Source organism: Sus scrofa, chromosome 1, assembly GCF_054392235.1.
Source record: "Sus scrofa isolate SSC_HxYL_T2T_F1_AM1 chromosome 1, Sscrofa_HxYL_maternal_Yorkshire_Landrace_v2.0, whole genome shotgun sequence".
In the NCBI taxonomy this organism is placed as follows: Eukaryota; Metazoa; Chordata; class Mammalia; order Artiodactyla; family Suidae; genus Sus; species Sus scrofa.
The window spans coordinates 163397501-163410503 of record NC_139383.1 but is presented as its reverse complement, the minus strand read 5'-3'; the positions used below and the strand labels follow the sequence as shown (position 1 = coordinate 163410503).

Below are 13003 nucleotides of genomic sequence, written 5' to 3'. Positions count from 1 at the left end.
AATATTGTGGTAAATCTTTCACATTTTTTTTTTTTGAGGTAATGAAGTAGGATTACCTACAATAGTCATACAATTAGATTTTTTTGTAGAATGTTAAATTATCTGGCCAACTCATCCTCATTAGGTAATAACATTCTGGAATACAGAGATGGGGGCAGTATACCAGGTGTGACCATTTCTTGGAAAATGATGTGAAAATACCTGAAATCTTTTCAGTGCTGTGTGATTTAAAAGCAAAAAACAAAACAAAACAAAAAAAACCTTTGATTACCTATCCATTTGTGACTGATAAAAGTTCATTGACTGAAAAGTTTTATTTCTCTGCTTACTTAGAGGGTTCCTCCTCCTCTAGTCAGAAATTGTTTTGCTACAGTTTTCTCCAACTACCACTTATTAATTTTGTAAGTTTGCTGATTATCTCAGTCAATTTACAATGAGTTTGATAGAGGTCAAAGAAAATGTGAAAGTCCTCTCAGAGTAAAGCCACCTCATTAAGATGAGAAACAGAGAGGAGGTTATCTGCATTTTACCACTGGTTTTTACTGCATTTTACATATCACATGTTAACTTTGATAAATATGGCCTAAACTAAAACACTTTAAAAAATTCAAAAGTATCTTAATAAAAATAACTTTGACTCACAACTTTTGATAGCTAATAATTTTCAGATATATAAATTATAGAATAGATGCAAGATTCTTTTGGTGTAAAAGAATTATTACATTACTTATATTTTTCTTTTTCTTTTTTTCCCTAAAAAAATTGTCTGCAGTGGTATGAAGACAGCTGTGCCCAGAGCATTTATTCTATAGAACAATATCAGGTATTGCATGTACCTTTTGACCTATTTATGGAAATAAAAATTTTGTCTTACTGTAAAGGGACAACTTTTATCATAACAAGGTTAAAAACTTAGTTTTGCCTAATGGGTAGAACTTATTTTTCTTCCCCATTTAGTTAAATGTTTAGTTGTGATGATATTTTTCGTGGTGCATATGTCCCTATAATGGTGTTTCTTGGTTGTTTTAAGTTCTAAGCAAGCCCAATCCATAACCAAGAGAGCTTCACCCCACCCCCCCTTTCATTGTCAAGTAGATGAATTTACCCTGGATGGAAAACATCCTGTAATTAATTTGCTTTCACCCTGCTCTTGCCACCCTCCTCCCAGGAGTCTTCCAACCCTAACCTAGCCTTTTGTTCTTTCCAGAAATAGCATTTTTAATAATTCTATATTGACTTGTGCTTGATGTTCAGTATCTAACAAAATTCTTTTTAAAAACAATCAATATGGGGGGGAGGTAGAGAAATATTTCCAAAATATTTCCTCCATGTGAACAGATTAAAGGTAAAAGGAAATCTAAGTTACTGAAATGATTCCATGAAAGGTTAAAATCTACAACCCCCTTTCCTTCCTTTGGTACAGCACGGCCTTTCCTTATAAATCTCCACACGAAGCCACTTTAATGAAAAAAAATATGACAAAGCACAAGGCAAGAATATACATAAATACTCTTCTTTGCTGTGACCTTGGGGCTCTCAATAAAGTGTGTTTGCATGTCCCTCAATAATTTAGAAAATGATTTTTTCATGGTTTTGATCACTTTCTGAACTGATTTCTTGATTTACCCAGGCGATGGCCTCATATTCACATGAGAATACATCTTCAGGAAGCAACAAGATTGAGAAACCAAACTTTGATCTATATCCTTTGATTATGGGAAAAATACGAGTGTAATTCACTCTTTAGAAGCCATGTAATTTTTGGAGACTTCAATTGAAAAAGTACAGCTAAGGTGTGGTATGTAGAAGTTTATATTTATGCCCTCAAAGTCTCACTCAAATCCTGACCACTTATTTCCCCAGTAATGATGGTTGGTGGTGGTTTTGATTGCTTTAAAGGTGATTTCATTTTCTTTCTTTTTTTGGGTCTACTTCTGAGGAAGTAGTTTTTCACTGTTTAGAATTTAAAGACAATTGGTGGAATCCAGAAATTAGGCAAATGCCAACTGGAAAAGGAAGTTTGAGCTTGAGTTTTTAGAACAATTTGAACCAGATACTGATTTTTTTTTTCTGCTTTACATACTGAAATACCTATACATTTATATTGTTTTGAGTTATTTGTGGCTTTTCAAGCTACTTGTATTTGCCATGTGATGGGAAGATAAGTTTGCCATAGAATAGGAAGATTAAATGTTCATTCTGCATTTCACTAAATTAATAATTTAATTAAATGAGTTATTAGCCCCAGGGCATGAAAGAGTTCTTCTAAGTACATTAAATATGTAACATTTAGCAACTATTAAATTACTAATCCTCATCGTTAATTTATAGAATCTTGGATTTTAACCTTTTTGCTAAACTGTTTCAGTTGAAAGGATTTCTCTATAGGAACTGGGTGATAAAACTGTAACAGGGTGGGAATATATTTCTATTGTTTTCAGAGGAAGTTAAAATGTAAGAGGTCTAAATGTTCAAATAACTCAAAACCTTTAGTAAAACTCTGGGTAAAAGAAATAAATGTATTGAACTTATTTTTTTTTCAGTTTTCATTTCCATGTTCGCCTCAGGCTAAAAATTCAATTTTAATTTTACAATGTTTGTTTCTATTCAAAACTTATGGTAGAAATGAATATACTTAGACCTAGAGGTTGAATATATATTAAGGTAGTCTATTTTAATTTTAGTATGAATTTTTCAATTGCATTTCTCAGCAATTTAGACCTTGGTTATAACATTGCCATGATATTCAGCATCTAGGACTTGATGATTTTCATTAAGATTTTGATCATCTGTCCTGTAAGGGAAAGTGTTTCGGATAGCTGAGTGTTTCACTTTAATCCCACATCAGTGTGCTAGGACAGGCACCTCACTTTATTGTGCCTTGCTTTGCTGCGCTTCATGGATAATTGCATTTGTTAGAAACTGAAGGTTTGTGGCAACCCTGTGTTGAGCAAGTCTATTGGTGCCATTTTTCCTGTAGCATTTGCTCACTTCTTGACTTTGTGACCCATTTTGTTAATTATTGCAATATTTAAAACTTTTCATTTTTATTATGTTTCATAATCTGTTATCATTTATTATATTTGTTGACAGCTATTTTCTTAATGTGATTAAAAACATATAACTAAGTCAACAGTCAGCTTTTTGGCTCCATTTCCATTAGGCATATTATATATGAATTCTGGTGGCTTATGTAGTCCGTGAAATTGGGGAAGGACCTCAGATTTTCAGTCTATTTTGGATGCTTCTTCTGGTCTAAGCCCATGTCCATGTAATTGTGTGGTTTAATATCATGACTGCAATGTTTTTGATTCCCCTACTATTCAGAGGTAGAGTTTATGTGCCCTTCCCTTTTATTTGCTCTGGCTTGTGGCTACTTCTACCAGTAAACAGTAAAAGCGACACTAGGTGATATCTGAGCCTAGATTATAAAAGACTATGCTGCTAGTGCTTTGTTCACTCCTGGATAGTGTTTGGTGATACTGACGTGGCTGTCCTGAAAGGTCCCCTGCAGGGCTCTGCTCAACAGACCGGCTACTCTGGTTCTTCAAGCCATCCTTGTCTGGGCACTTGTGCATGAAGGCTTCATGGGTATGAAGCCATCCTGGACTGTGCAGAACAGTCCATTTGCCATCTGAGTACTACTGAGTTATGGTTGCCAACCGGACATGGAGCAGAGGTCACCCAGTTGATGCCTATCTAAATTCTAGACCCACAAAATCTTCAGATCTAGTGCAATGGCTTTTGTCTTAAAGTCAACAACATTTTAAGGTTTGGGGATAGTTTGTTATGTAACAATGGATGACAACGACTCTTCATATCATATTAGAAGTTACCTTTCATCCCCTCAACATCAAAATTTGGCCTTGAGGATCCTGGCTGAAACTCTAAAACTCAGGATGCTCAGTTCCTTTCTGGGGTCTAAGGAACCAGCCTGTAACCCAGACCTCCAGCTGCTGAAGCCCCCAACAGTTTCGCAGGAAGGGCCACATTCTTTTCATCCTCAGAGAAAAACTTATTTCCTCTAACATTTCTCAGAAACAAAGTTAGCTCTTCTCTAGCAAAGGAATCCAGAACCTAAGGACTTTAAGACGAACTATCTTGCTTAAACAAGAAAAGGGGAAATTTCTTATGTATCTGTGAGGGAAAAACAGTAACATCAATAACCAACAAAACCTCTACCTCAATCAAAAAAGATGTCTTAATCAGTGGTGATAGAGATGTGGTGTTTACATTTCACCAATTAAAAAAAAATTGTAGGAGTTCCCATTGTGGCTCAGTGGATTAAGAATCTGACATAGTGTCTGTGAGGATGTGGGGTTTGATCCCTGGCCTCGCTCGTGGGTTAAGGATCCAGCGTTGCTGCAAGATGTGGCATAGGTCACAAATGTACCTTGGATCCTGCATTGCTGTGGATATGGTGTAGGCCTGCAGCTGCAGCTCCAATTTGACCCCTAACCCGGAAACTTCCACATGCTACAAGTGCAGCCATAAAAAGGAAAAAAAATGGTTACTTATTTTACTACAGAGAATCAGAGTTTTATACTGTGTACTTTTTAGAATCTATTGAGATGTTCTTAATGTCCTAAGATATGATCAATTCTTTAAATCTTCCAAGTGTTTACAGTAAATATATATCAGTATATTTTTAAAATAGCTATTAATTATATTATTGAATTCTTCTGATAATAATAAACAGTTGCCTAGTATTTACCTTTGGTGAAGCACTGTTCTAGAAACTTTAGATAAATTAACTTTTCATCCATTTGTTTTAAATCTACATGCATCTTTAAATTTGAAGTGGATTCCTTGTAAACAACGTGAAGTTGGCTCTTATTTTTTGATCCATTCTGACATTCTTTGTCTTTCAATTTGTGCATTTTCACCATTGATGTTCAATATGGCTATTGATATCGTTGGATGAATATCTGCCATATTTGCTATTGTTTTGCATTTGTTACCTTAGTTTTGTTCCTATTTTCGTCTTCTACTGATTTTCTGCCCTTTGTGATTCCATTTTCTCTCCACTCTTAGCATATCAATTATACTTAAAAAATTTTTTTTTAGTGGTTGCCCTAGAATTGTTAATACACACTTACAACTAACCCAAGTCCACCTGTGAACAGCCTTTGATATTGCAAAGATCTGGAAAAACTTTACTGCCTAAGGTAGTACATGGGCTATATCAGTTTATGAGCAAAGGTCTGGAGCCATGGCCCCATCTCTGGCTGCACAGCCTGGTTACCTGGGGAGCTGTTAGTCCCATGGCCTTACCCAGACCTGCTGGATCAGGGTGAAGAGGCTTATGCATATGGTTATCACCAGCATTAAAATAATCAAACCCCAAATCATAGGACCAATCTTGAGTGGCCCATTAACACACTTTGAAAATTCCTCTTAAAGCTTTCATAAATCCATCTAAGGAACTGCGGCAGAATAACCATTTCTTCCTTCTTCCATGCTCTTCTTTTCATTATGTAGATCCAAGTTTCTGTCCTGTATCACTTTCCTTCTCTCCAAAGAACTTCTTTAACATTTCTTACAAGACTGGTCTACTGGCAACAAATTCCCTCAATATTTGTTTGTCTGAGAAATGCTTTGTTTCTCCTTTGCTTTTGAAGAATAATTTCAGAAGATACAGAATTCTAGGTTGCTGATATTTTCTTCTTTCAATATTTTAAATATTTCTCTCCCCTTTCTTCTTGCTTGCATGGTTTCTGAGGAGAAGTCAGGTGTAATTCTGATCTTTATTTCTCTGTAGATGAGATGTTTTTCTTCTCTGGCTACTTGCAGTAGATTCTTGGGTGTTCTTAATCTGTGATTTTCTGTAATTTGAAAATGATATGCCTAGGTGTAGTTTCCTTGGCATTTATCCTGCTTGGTATTCTCTGAGCTTCCTCAGGTAGATTAACACTTAAAGTGGGGTAAGAACCCTCTGAGGTTGGAGATGTTACAGCTCCCACAGTAAACTTGATCAGTAAGCCTGAGGGAGTGAGAGGTTAAATCACATGGCTAGTATGTGGTAAGGCAAGAGTTTGCACTCAGACAGTATTTTTTTGTTTGTTTGTTTGTTTTCTTTTTCTAAAGGCCACCCCTGCGGCATATGGAAGTTCCTGGACTAGGGGTCAAATTGGAGCTGCAGGTGAGGCATATGCCACAGCCATGGCGATGATGGATCTGAGCCACATCTGTGAGCTGCACCACAGCTTGTGGCAACGCTGGATCCTTAACCCACTGAGCAAGGCCAGGGATCAAATCCTTATCCTCGTGGACACTATGTCAGGTTCTTTAACTGCTGAGCCACAATGGGAATTCCCGGCAGTATTATTTATATTCTAAAGGCCCTTTGGTTTATGTAGACTTTGTATAAAGTCACCTCACATTATTTTGAAAGAGTTGTAGTATGCCTTATTAACAAATGAGAACAAAATGCTCACTTTAACCTCCGTTACCTCTCAAATAGTACTTAAAATATTGCTAAAATATTTCTTCCCTCTCTGCTATTCCTACTTAGTCTATTTTTGCTTACTTTGTAGACGTTATTATTTGAAAATCTCTCAGACTTTTTTTTTTTTTTTTCTTTTTAGGGTGGCACCTGTGGCATATGGAGGTTCCTAGGCTAGGGGTCTGATCAGAACTACAGCTGCTGGCCTGCACCACAGCCACAGCAATGCCAGATCTTAGCCACGTCTGTGACCTACAACACAGCTCAGGGCAATGCTGGATCCTTAACCCACTGAGAAAGGCCGAGGATCGAACCTGCAACCTCATGGTTCCTGGTCAGATTCATTTCTACTGCATCGTGATGGGAATGCTGAAAACCTCTCAGACTTTTAAGTATGCTTTTGTATTGGTGCATTATACATATTATACATATTATAAATTTATATTATTTATTTGTTGTATGAATTTTTGTTATTTATTTATTTATTCCAAATGTTTGGGAGTCAAAAAATGACTATGGTGCCATAAATACAATTATTTCAATGAGCTGGTTTGATTTGCCTTTTAATCTGTGTTTTCTCAGTATCCTAGCCTAGCTGCTGGGAGGTATAATGAACTGAGTCATTCATTTGGATCATCTGCTGCGTTATCTGGAAAGTATGCCAGAGGGACAGAGGCTAGATGGGATTTAAGATAACTGGATCTTGGAGTTCCCATTATGACTAGTATGCATGAGGATGCGGGTTTGATCCCAGCTTTGCCCAGTGGGTTAAGGATCCAGCATTGCCACAAGCTGTGGTGTAGGTCACAGATGTGGCTTGGATCCTGTGTTGCTGTGGCTGTGGGGTAGGCCGGCAGCTGTAGCTCCGATTTGACCCCTAGCCTGGGAACTTCCATATGCCTCTAGTGTAGCCCTAAAAAGCAAAAAAAAAAAAAAAAAAAAAAAGATAACTGTCTCTAACCTCTGCTGTTTTACTGGCTGTCTTAAATGGGGCTACATTTTGACTCTGATATATTAGGTATCACTTAATTTCATGTCCTTTGTATCTTTTCCCTCTAAAATGGTAGGCTATTGCAAAGATTCATTATTCTTAAAAACAAAATAAAATGATCAATTTCTCCAGGTGTTTGCTGTATAAATATAAGAAATGATTCTCAGGATTTCCTTGGTCTTTTCAGCTGTGTCTGTAAGGCAAGTAAGCACATTCTCAATGAAGAGGGTGTTGTGAAATTCCTTCCAGAGAAATCTGGCATTCATTCTACATTAACCTGGAGGCTGAGGAACCCTGAAATTGTTCCAGTTAGTTCTTACTCTGCCAGGTAAATATTTCCATGAACTAACAAGCTGTTTGAACTGGTTATCCATGGATTTGGATATTACTGGTGCCTTGTTCTTGAGATACTTTTGTGTTATATTTTTAGAACCCCTATAATTTTTTTGTAAGTCCCAATGCAGAATCTGAGTCAGTATTGTTCTTTTAGGTGTCCCGAAGGACATTAATTGTAAACTTAATAAGATGTTTAGAGGTAACTCTTTCTAGATTGGTTTGTGACTTATTGCGGGGGTCCCATGCTCTTTCTTCCTTATGCCTCAACATCTGTAGCATGTGTGGTTTTTATCTGTAGGGTCATACTTCATGGTCACCAGCTGGTTGCCACACCTACAGGGAGCAAGTCTTTACCTGGCCATGCATGAGTGCAGAAGTGGGAGGTCTGTCGAGATGGCAAGAGACAGCTCTTCTCACATACCTCTCTTCTTTTTATCCAGGGACAAAAATCTTCCCCAGACGTCCCTCTGCCTTACATCTCTTTGGCAGAAGGGGTCTCATGGCCTTTCTGAGCTACAAGGATGGCTGGAAAAAGCAAGTCTCTCTCCTTTTAGTTCCTCTCTAAAAAAGGCAGTTTTTCAGCATCTACATTAGGAGGTAGGCAAGGTGAAGGGAGGAGGAATCGCCAACTAAGGTGTTTGTTGCAACTAACCAGCTCTTTTCCCTTCTCATTTCTCCTTCATTTATAGACATCACTGCCTACCAGTAGCCTCCCCACTCTTGGGAATGGACTCTGGCAAATTTACCACTGTAGCAGTCGACACTTCCCATCTAGCATGGAAGAATGGGGTTCCAACCTTTGTTGCACTATTTTTGAAAGACAGTCAGTATAGGAGTGGCTGGACCAAGTCTATTTAAATTGCTTTGAAATTAACCCAGTAAAGCACCACAAAACACTGCAAGCTAAAGAAGAGAGTGGGAAAAGTTGTACTGGCATCAATCTGTTTCTCACAACTGCCTTGTGAAGGAGGCAGGTAGCCATCAACCATCCTACTGATTTTATAAATGAGGATGCACAGTTAAAGGGGCAGCAGTTTGAATTCAAGGAACCAAGTGTGAAGAGTTTCATTTCTAGGCTCTGAATGACCAAGGGTGTCTGGACTGTAAGTTTTCTGCTCAAAACATGTTTGCTATAGGTCCTCCGACAGCTGGAATTCATCTGAAGTACGTAGATCTCTCTTTTTAAGATATTGGGTCTCTGATGTCCATGCTTTACATCAAAATTTGTAATTTTTTTGCTGTAAATAGTTGGAGAATGGCATAGGATGACCTTTTGTTAGGCAATGTAAAATATGTATATATATACACACACACATGCACACACACAATAAACTTTGTGAGCTAATTCTAGAATAGTCTTCCATTAATAGTAAAGTAGGAAACATGGACTTACATGTTATCCTGGACATTACTCTTTGTTTTTATTGTATTCATAAACTATTGAAGGAGGAGAAGCTCTCCTTGGAGGACAAGTGTGATGGAGTTTGACTGTCCTTTAGTTCTATCTTAATCACCAAAATGACAGGACCTCACACCTGTCTTCCTTCTAGTGATGTCAGGTGGTTGCAACAAAGCATGGAGGCAACCAGCACATTATTCCAAAAGTATCTCCTTGATCTGAAAATGAAGAGAACAACTTGATGTGAATAAAACCCAAAGCATTTTGGGAAATGTTAGTCTTTCCTGATCCCCTTTCTCTCCTTGGGATAGATTTAGTTGAAAGCGACGGAATTTTGATACTGCTTAAACACATGAGAAGTTTCCTTTTTCTTGCTAAAACTGGACATGGCCATTTCGGGGGCAAATATAGCTGCTCTAGGGCCAGGCTCATTTCACCTTTATGCTTTGGTGTCCTTTGTGCATAATGGCTGAGCATCTAAGTATGTCAGCATTCCAGAAACAAAGAAGGAAGAAGAAGGAGGAAGAAGTGGCTATATGAGAATTTGGAACATTTCCAGAAACCCCAGTAAACGTACATCTTGTTGTCCTGAACCAAGTCCCACAGTGATCATTTGCTGCAGTAGAGTCTGACAACTGCTTTTTTCCCCCTCTGGACACATTTCCTTTCCTGCAGGAGCTGAGATTCTCTCGATGAGGATGGAATAGGGAAGCGATATTGCCCAGGCAATGCACCATGGAGACCAGACCTATCAGAGTCCAGCAGAGGATGGTGCCCGGGCTTGGTGTGTTGGTCATTGCTCACTACAAATGCAAGTCAAAATGATAAATGTCAAACACAAACTACCATTTTCTTTTCTTTTTTGAGTAAAGCAATAGCAGCCTTCCTAGTCATGTTTACTCTTGCACCGAATGGACGTTTGTTTTCTTGTGTTATGTGTGTCGTTTTACAATTGTTACCAATTTTGGTGAAGAAGTGAAGGTTCATTTGATGAGAAGGGGACTTTTGGAGGGGCCAGTTCATTCAGTTTTCAGAGGGGTCTGATCTTCATCTGGTGCACAGGTCCTGGGTGCCTGGCCTCCCCTTGGGAACCACGGTCTCTTAACCCTGCCTCAAGCTGCAGAGGATTTAAGGTAAAGGCTGGGGAGCAGCTTCTGTGTCACAAGGTGGCCCATTTAGTGCTGTGCCTGATCTGGCTGTCTGGCTGGTTCTGTGGGGATGCTCCTGATGGTGTCCCAGCCAATAGGTCACCAGTACATTTAAACAGAGCCAGGGTAGTGTGGCATGTACAGCCTGACAGCATCTTGAGTGGAGGTCTTTTCCAAGGGACTTAAAAATGGGATAGGCATTCTAAGCTGGTGGACTCATGGGGTTAGCCTTTCACAACCATGATACTTAGTTGAACATTTTTTTTCCTAACTTCTTCTCCTCCTCCATTATTTCCTTTCATCTTTTTCTCCATTTAGGTTTTGTCCTAGAAGCCTTTTTAGAAGAATCTAGAAGTCACTTTTCTAACTTCCTACCTATAGGCATCTTGGAGGACCTCACCTGGTTCTTTGTGCAAACATCTCCAGACAGACATGCGTCGTCTCCAAGTCAGCCAGTTCTGAAGAGTGTGTCAGAAGGGTGTTGCTCATATTAAGCAGATACCTCCTGTTAGATTTCAGAATATTGTACTAACAGTGAAACTCCAAAACCCAACTGAGTAAGATTTTGACAAAAAGGATGATTGCACTAACTGGGTATTACACTGCTAGGCCTTCCCTTTTGCATGAGGATTTGTTGATTCAGAAGTGAGTGATAATAAGCCTCTGTTAGAAAATTTGGAGGGAAAGTATCTATGAAGCTCAGCAATAATTCTGAAAAATGCTATGCAGTGTTAAAAAGAAACTAACAGTGTTATCTGCCATTGTGACTGGCAACTTCATTGTGGGTTTTTTTGGTTTGTTTTGTTATTTGTCTTTTTATGCACCTGAGGCATATGGAAGTTCCCAGGCTAAGGGTCGAATTGGAGCTTCAGCTACTGGCCTACGCCACAGCCACAGCAGCACAGGATCCAAGCCATGTCTGTGAGCTACACCACAGCTTGTGGCAATGCTGGATCCTTAACCCAATGAGCCAGGCCAGGAATTGAACCCATGTCCTCATGGATACTAGTTGGGTTCATTACCACTGAGCCATCATGGAAACTCCATGACTGGCAACTTTAAAATTAAAACATTGAGGATAATTCCTTGCAAGGATCTCTCTCCATCTTCAGCAAGATTGTAAAACAGGGTTAACTTCCTTCTTTTCTCCCTACCCTTCTCCTTCCCTCCTTCCTTTTCTTCCTTTCCTTCATGCTTTCTTTCCAAAGCTTATAACTATGAGCATTTTAAGGAAAAGAAGGTAATCCCTTTTATTTGACCTCATGAGAAAAGGTGTCAGGAGTCAGTATTTGAGTGTTTGGTCAGGTGAGATGGGAGATATTGAATAGAAACAGATGGACCAATGCCATGATTTTTACTGGGTCTCCTGGAGTGACTCGGTCATGGTTATTCAGGTTACTGTTTCACAGAGTAAATAGATATGCAGCCCACAGGCAGCCATCACTGATACTTCCTTATCCTTTACTTTGGGAGGGCAAAGCATTTGCGAATGCTGATGAATACTCAGCTATTTTCAACGAGTTTGCCCAGGATGCAGATGACCTTCCCAAGTAAGATGCCCCCAAGGAGGCACCTTGGATTATGTGACATGGGGGGCAAGCAGCCTGCGGTTTTATCCCTGTCTCTCTTAAAATCAGACTACATTAAAGAAGAGACTGGCGATATGAGGGAAACAAGTAGAGGTGCCATATTTGTTTTTGAAAAGTTGTCACACCTGATTTTAACTAAGCTTGTAGATGTTGGCAGTTGAAGACTATCAAAAGGTCAAAGGCCTCCCATAGAGTTCATCAGAGTCTATATCCAGAGTTTCCTGCAGTGAGGGAGTCAGCTACTATGGGATGACTCCTGCTAAAGACGCAAAGGGATTTGAAAGGGCAGAGTTTTATGAAGTCAAAGGAAGAAATCTCAGTCTTTGGTCAGTGTCCTATTTGGGAGAGATTTCCCCTTAGGGTGGGACTGGGGAAGTGGACTGGAGGTTGTGGGAGGGGGTAGTAGTGGGTGAGGAGTTTTCTGATTGACTTTTAAATTCATTCAGCTGTCAGATTGGCTCACTTCTCAGGCTGGGTTTTTTCTGTTCCAAGTGAAAGAATATCTGGTTCTCTGCTTTGGGTTCCAAGTCTAGCCTAAGCCATTGCTGCAGGATTGTTGCACTGAACTGAAAGCTCCTTGTTCAGCATATACCAGTGCCAGGTATGTAGTAAAGGGCCCATAAGTATCTGTAGAATAATGAAACATTTTATAAGAGGGATTTTTCTCCCAATGTTGTATTCTAAAAACTTTCAAATCCAAAAATTGAAAGAATTATACAGTAAACATTCATATAACCACCACTTATATTCTATAATTAAAATATTAGTATATTTGCTTCATGAAGTATCTATCCATATATTCACTCCACAAGAGGAATTTTCATATGATGCACTGGATTAAGCTAATAAGAAAACAAATAGTTTATAGCCTTACATAATTACATGAGGAGAGATCCTAGCCCAAGAGAATAATGAGCAATAGTTCTAGAAACATCTTAATTGCCCCTGCAACCCACTGTTGTTTGCCAAATATGGGAAGGGCTCAGGTCCTATATAAGGCTTTTAGTATCTTCGGACTTTAGGCAGTTATGGTGCCAAAGGTTCATTTGTTGATAATATTACTGAGCCATGATTTGCCCATGCTTAAAAATGATT

General features: G+C 38.8%; 1 long non-coding RNA gene across 1 annotated transcript in view; it reads left to right on the top strand.

The window, feature by feature from the left end:
• Positions 1-10700: 10700 nt before the first annotated feature.
• Positions 10701-13003, top strand: part of LOC146406826 (uncharacterized) — a 46560-nt gene continuing 44257 nt past the window's right edge. Inside the window, exons 1-2 of the long non-coding RNA XR_014840927.1 lie at positions 10701-10876; positions 12437-12509. This is a non-coding gene — a long non-coding RNA (uncharacterized LOC146406826). The remainder of the gene's footprint in view (positions 10877-12436; positions 12510-13003) is intronic.